The 7,180-nt window shown below is 45.4% G+C and overlaps 1 non-coding gene across 1 annotated transcript; it reads left to right on the top strand.

The window, feature by feature from the left end:
* The first annotated feature begins 5,193 nt into the window (after positions 1–5,193).
* Positions 5,194–5,321, top strand: LOC116096292. The gene has a single exon (XR_004120942.1). It is a non-coding gene; the product is annotated as a small nucleolar RNA SNORA17 (small nucleolar RNA).
* Positions 5,322–7,180: the final 1,859 nt, after the last annotated feature.

Here is a 7,180-nt window from a genome sequence, read left to right as displayed (position 1 = left end):
CCCTTTAGCTTCTAAGATTCCTCTCAGGGTTTAGTTACCCCAATCAACTTGATTCAACATTGTGTTATTGTGTTGAGGGGGGTGAGGTTGGTACAGAGAAGGATGTGAGGCCCATGTTTCCATGGGGGCGATATACTGCTAGATGCCCTGAAATAGATGCTTGGATAAAGAGACAGGAAACAGGTTCCTAGCATCTGTCGGGTAGGGAAAATAAAGACTCTTAACCATCTTTTGTGTCAAATTGCTCCATAGGGGCTCTGCTTATGTGTCTGTTGGCATAAGCGAAGTTATCTATTCAAGGCCTATTCAGAAAACAAAACAAAACAAAACAAAACAAACAAACAAAAAAACCAAACAAGTGAGTGAGAAGAGCTAGCAAAGCATCCTAACCCCACCATGATTTGGGGGATAATTTACTAACTGGTTCCAACCACAGACTGCATTAAGGATAGCCTAAAGGATAACTTTGCAAAGTGACTCATGGTTTGATTCACTAAAGGCTTGTCTGCGTTAGACTTAGAGGTGTAGTTGGAGCTGAGCATGGAGAAAGTAAGGCACAATTTTCCTGGATATGTCTGATTCCCTCACCGTTATAACACACACGTACATACACACACACACACACACACACACACACACACACACACACACACATACACACATGTGCACACGCTGAAAACAAAAGCAGTGTGCAGGATGCCCGGCAGCAGATCTCATCAACAGATTTTTTATGACTCATTTTTTTTCCCCTGAACCTACAGTCTGAGTTTACATTTAAATGGATTTCTCAGGAGTAAAGGCATCTTTCCTTTCCTGGAACTCGAGCTGTGTAAAGCAAATAGAACTCCTCCACATTGCACATGAAGGGAAGCCCGCCCCCTGACATTTATCCAGCAGCCACCTCTCTGGAATTGTGGCATTGCACAATGAGCTTATGAAAGCAAAGAGCATGTCCCAAGACTGAACTCCTGACCAATCCTTATGCAGATGTCATTTGAACTTTCCCCTACTTTTCCCTAGTGGTCCTTGTCCTGATAAAAAATAGTACAGCAGGCTAAAGTGGGTGCCTTCTGATCCTGTGAGGTGTTACTAGGGAGCCCGAGAGATCAAGAACCCCACAATAAAACCCACAGAACCAATTCACCTGGACTCTTGGCGCTCTCAGAGACTGAATTACCAACCAGAGAGCATACATGGGATTGACCTAGGCCCTCTGCCCATGTATAACACTTGTGTAGCTTGGTCTTCATAGGAATCCCCTAAGATCTGAAGTGGGGGCTGTCCCTGACTCTGGTGCCTGCCTGTGGATCACCTTCCTCTAGCTGGGCTTCCTTGACTGGCCTCAGTGGGAGAGGATATGTTTAGTCCTGCTGCAACTTAATGTGCCAGGGCAGGTTGGTACCCATGGAGTAATGAGAGGAGGCATTTGTGAGAGGAGGCCTGGGAAGAGAGGAGGGAGGAGGTTTCTGTTGAGATGTAAAGTAAAGAGAGGGAGAAAGAAAGAAAGAAAGAAACTAATCTATACTTTAGCCAGAATTCCTGAACCTTTATTATCAACCGAGAAAATGTGAATTCAAACATTAAAGTTCATACTTTGTAATGAAATATCTCCAGGGCCTTTGTTAAGTACAAAGGATTATGTACGTTGGGTTCATATTTTAAAATGATAATATACACTTAGTATTAAAAAGTGCAGTGGTGCTGCATGCCTTTAATCCCAGCACTTGGGAGGCAGAGGTAGGTGGATTTCTGAGTTCGAGGCCAGCCTGGTCTACAGAGTGAGTTCCAGGCCAGCCAGGGCTACACAGAGAAACCCTGTCTTGGAAAAACCAAACCAAACAAACAAAAACAAGTGCAATTATCTGAGGAAAAACTCAGTGTTCTTGCATTTGATAAGTATGAGACATGGTATTTATCAGCACCATAGATAAAAAAATAATCGCTGCCAGAACAATCAGTCCGGCAAGCACGGGGAAGGGGGAGCCGACAGGGGTTTGTTCTAGTTGTTTTTGTTTGTTTGTTTGTTTGTTCCTGGGAAACTGGGAAAAGAAAAATCATATGACATGTAAATAAAGAAAATATCTAATAAAAAATGTGATAAGGAAAAAAAACAAATAATCGCTTATGTTTGCATTTGGAGAATCTGAGCTTTTCTATCTAAAATTATTTCCTTTACTAACTGTGCAACTCATCCAGAAAGTCCTCTCTGAAGCAGACTTAGTACCACTTTTTTTACAAGGCCAGGTTAAGTTCTATTGACTATTCTCTGAGTCACATGCTAAGGAGAATGTTCAGATGGGTTTTCCATGTAGACATTAGAAACTGACTTATCTATTCTGACCTGTTTGTGGGGGGGAAACAAACAAACAAAAACAAGTAGAAAAACAGAGACCAGGAAAATTTGTGAGAGTGGAGGCTTATAGTTCAGTAGTAGATCCTAGCTTGTTGTGAGTAGAGGCCAGAGATTCATCTTCAGCACTGTAGGGAACAGAAAAAAAATATAGGAAAAAAAATGAAGTATATAAATAAAGACTAGAACAAATATCCCTGCAGACCTTCATTCAGCAATTAATGAGTCTTGTGATAAGTGTGTGTTGATTTGAAGAATGAAGTTCAGGCAATGAAATTTAAATTTATTTACTAGTTATGAGAGTCTAATTGTGGCTACCAGGATGAAATGCAACACTTTGGCTACAGTATCCCTATGATGATATAGAAATTATAAGAATACTAAAGGTATCATGTGTAAAGCCCATTCCCCCTCCAGTTTATTTGTAGAAAACATAACTGTAAAGCATAGGTCCTGAAAGACAGGTTAGTTTTCCTCTCTCAAAGTTTTCCTCTCTCATATCGTGTGTGTGTGTGTGTGTGTGTGTGTGTGTGTGTGTGTGTGTGTGTGTGTGTGTGTGTGTGTGTGTGTGTGTGTGTGTGCTTGTGTGTGTGTGTGTGTGTGTATGTGTGTGTGTGTGTGTGTGTATGTTACAGTAAGCAGAGCCTTCTCATCAGTATGGTAATAGAACTGTGTCTGGAAAACATTCCAAAAGTATCAGTGAACTGTTAAACTCAGGAGATGCATTTTGTTTTTAAATAGGCTCCCACCAGGCAGGCCAGGATGGCCTGCTGGAATTCACTATGGCAGTGGTTCTCAAATTGTGAGTCATGACCCTTTGGGGGTCGTCACATATCAGATATTTCCATTATGATTCATAGAAGCAGCAAAATTACAATTATAAAATAGTATAATTTTATGGTTGGGGGTCATCACGACATGGAGAAACAGTATCAAAGGAATTTCAGCATTAGAAAGGTGGAGGGCCCCTGCACTATGGAGTCCAAGCTACTCTTGAACTTTTGATTATCCTGCCTCGGCCTTCCAACTGCTGTGACCATACACTAGTCTACCACATAGGACTGAAAGTGTCTTCTGACTTCTCCAATATTCCCCCTGTGATTAGTCTGCTCTAAGTAGACTCTTTATAGGGCATTGCTTAACAACCGCCACCATTTTTTACGCTGTGAAAATGAGAGAGCAGGAAATTAAGAGCTCTTTTCTCTACTCTTTAGAAGCTGTGTTTAGAAAACAGAAGTGGGAGATGCCAGGTGACTGTGCAGGCAAAGAACCAACACTGGGCAAACAAAATCAGGATTGCTATTGCATGTAAGGGACAGAAGAAGAATGTCACTTCTTCCGAAGCTGCTGTGGGCACAGTAGAAGTGTGGTAGGAGTGTGGGCATATGACCGTGACCTTAAAAGAGTGTGTGGTGCCATGGTAACATGATATCTTTTAATGTTACTCTGTATGGGGTAGAGACTGAAAGCCCTGAATGATCTGCAGCAGTATGAAGCTCCTTTGATCTGAGGAAGGGCCTGGAGCAGATGCCCCCATGTCCTTACCACGTGCAATCCCAGGTCACCCTAATATTCATTAGCCCTTTGATCTTAAGGGCCTTATAACATCTCATGTGAAGAGGAAGGACTTGGCCTGAAAGCAACGCTAATTTAAGAAAGCAGAATCAAAAGCCGAACATGGTGCCTCACACACTGTTAATCCCAGCACTAGAAAGACAGAGGCAGGCAAATCTCTGTGAGTTTAAGGCCAGTCTGATACACCATAGTAAAGTCCAGACAAGTGAGAACTAGTGAGACCCTGTCTCAAAAACCAAACCAAAGCAACAACAACAGAGAAAGAAAAAATGGTCCACAAACAAATCAGCATTAAATGTTCTCTGAGGTTTCCACAGAATGGCTAAAGGGGAAAGAGACTAATTAGAAACCCGGAGCAGCCAGTTAAAAGCCAGACTTCTCAATCACAACTTGGTGGTTGGCCAAAAAGGGGCGGCCACCCATAATAGCACAAGTAGCTGACCTTTTTCTGTGTGCTCTCCTAGGAAATTCAGTCTTGGAGGACTCAGTAAAGTGGCTGACATGCTGGCAGAGACTTTTGTTCCTTCACCCAGGAATCCTGTAATCTAATATCCTCGGTGGTGCTGGAAACAAGATCATAGGGGCATGGCTTGTCTGGGGAAGCAAAGTGAGCAGGGCCAGGGTGCTCAGAAGAGCTCCAGACATAAGTTGTGAGTACTGGATCTTCAGACAGCCTTACCCAGAGAACAGAGACCTGAGGAAACCCGCAGGACTTCTCAGAACCTTCTTACTTGTGACATTAAGTCAAACATTGTGCCCCCTAGGCTGTTATATTGTAAATTTGAGTTAGATATGGTCTGGAGTCAAACCCCTAACATACTATTTGCTTTAGAACTTGGCTAGTTAGCTACTCCAAGTACCTGTGAACTCTACCCTTTCCCCATCCACAGATGTAGGACATAATTCTATGTGGATCTTATGGAGCCATCTAATGTATACACTTATTTCGCAATATTTGTCCAATCAATTAGTAAATAATTTGACCTACCACATATTTTGAGGTGTTCACTAATATCCTTTCTTCCCCAATCAGACATAATATGATGCCACTTAACAAGACAAGTTATTCCATCTGGGCCAGCAACATGGCTCAGCAGGTAAAAAGGCTCTTGCCATCAAGTCTGAGGATCTGGGTTCAATTACCAGGTCCATATGATAGGAAAGAACTAACTCTCATAAGTTGCCCTCTGACCTCTGATCATGAACCATGGCATGAGTATGCACACACATAAACACATTAAATTCATGAGTAATAAAAATAATTTCTTTCTGCCCCGACAAGTATGGCAGGTATGACTACTGTGTCACATGTACTTCAATACATGGCAGAGAGAAGAGAGAGGCTATTTCTACGCTGAGTATTCTGATTTATGAATATCTGACATAGCCTAATTCCCTGAAAAAAATAATCAAACCTGAAACAGTGATCAGTCTGGTGCCAGGTAGCTCAGACAGAAAGCTAGCCTGAGGAGACCACAAGTATAGCTCCCAGCAGGCCCCAACAGATCCCAAGACTGGGAAAAAGCCAGAGTCTAGAAGAACCCCCTCCCCCCGTCTGAGACTAAAGGCCCTGTGCAAAAATGTACCTGACACAGATGACCCTTGCGTGGGGTCACTGGGGTAGACCACGAGAGGAATGAACCTGAGATGACCACCAGACCCGCAACCATGTGGCCTTGATGGGGAGTTTGTCTGAAACGACCACTGGTTGGTTGCTGTGCAGGCACTGGGAAGCATGCCATGCCAGACATGACCTCTGCCTGGCACCACAATGCAAAATCAGAGCATAGCACTCCTGAGATCACTCCTGAAATGACTCCCCAGACACTCAGAGACCCTAAGAGGAACAAGCAAGTGGTGGAGAAATGGAAGAGCAAGAGAAACAGAAGCATGTGGGCACAATGGAGAGAGGCAGAGCTAGAGACTCAACAGTAGTGAGGAACAGCCCGATGTGAGTAACCTGTGATGCTACCTGGTGTGGTCCTGGCCTGTGTTGCCACCAGGGGCCTTGTCTGAGTTTGTAGCCTTGCAGCAGAGGAGTTCTGTTACCACCAAAGGCCAGGAAGACGTTCCTGCTCTGGGCTGACATCTGGGGACATGTTGACATCTGAGAACTGGCCCCACTGCTCACCTGGACAGCTTGGGAGAGCTGTCTCTGGGGGCATGAGAGCTGACTCCACCCCTAAGCAGGTGCAGTGCAGAGAGTCGGCCCCCACACACTGGAGGAGTTTCAGGTGAGTGGGTCCCTTAGGATAAGACTGTAGAAGACTTGGCCCTACCATGTCGTGTGTGGTGGCATGGACTTGGGAGAGATACTCTTCTTTGCCTCCTAACAGCTCACCACCTACATCAGGCGGGAGACCTGGCCCTGAGGTCATGAGAGCAGGAGAGCTGGCCCTGTCTGCTGCAGCACCTGGGGAGAGATGGCCCTGAACCTCACCTGGGCAGCAGAATAGAGTTGACCCTGATGGCAGGGGTGCTAATTTGCCAGCCCCTAGAGTGTGAACATGGACTAACTGGTCGCACGACTTCTCTGCTGAAACTTGTCTGCTGCGCGGTGACATGGGTGAGGGAAAGATGACTGCCCCACCCTCCTCTCACCTATGGCAGGCAGAAGACCTGGCCCTGAGGTCATGAGAGCTGGAGAGCTGGTCCTGCCCCTCACTCACAGCAGCACTTGGAAGATCAGGCACTACACTTCCCCTGGGCAGCACAGTAGAGGTGGGCCCCTGGACATGCAGGGTTGCAGGTGACCTGGCCCAAGGGTGGAAGCATAGGAGATTGGGCTCTGATTCTTGTCTGCTGTGTGGTGGTGCAGAAAAGGGAGAGACACCATCCTCTCCTCCCTTGTCCCTTGACACTTATGGTAAGTGGGAGAGCTGGCTCGGGAGTCCTAAGTGTGGGAGGGACTAGTCACGTCTCTCACTGGCTGCAAGACTCAGGCCATGTACCTCACCAGGACAGCAGGGTTTAGCTGGCCCTAGTTACATGCACGCGTTGGCCCTAGGGCCTGAGAGCAGGAGACCAGCGTTGACCAGATCAGATGTCTCCCAGGCCCAGATGCAGGACTTTGAATTGGCCCACCCCAACTTCTACTCCCATCGATGAACTGCTGGAATGCATGAAGGAGCCAGTCCTACAGATCCAAAATTACAAGATCTCCATGATGCAGGGCAACAACACGATATTTGAAAGGAGTCCCAGTGAGATTCCATTATTGATAGAGTATCAGAAGCCAGAGGCATTGCACCAGAC

The sequence above is a fragment of the Mastomys coucha genome, chromosome X (assembly GCF_008632895.1).
Source record: "Mastomys coucha isolate ucsf_1 chromosome X, UCSF_Mcou_1, whole genome shotgun sequence".
NCBI lineage: Eukaryota > Metazoa > Chordata > Mammalia > Rodentia > Muridae > Mastomys > Mastomys coucha.
This window is presented reverse-complemented; position numbering and strand designations above follow the sequence as displayed.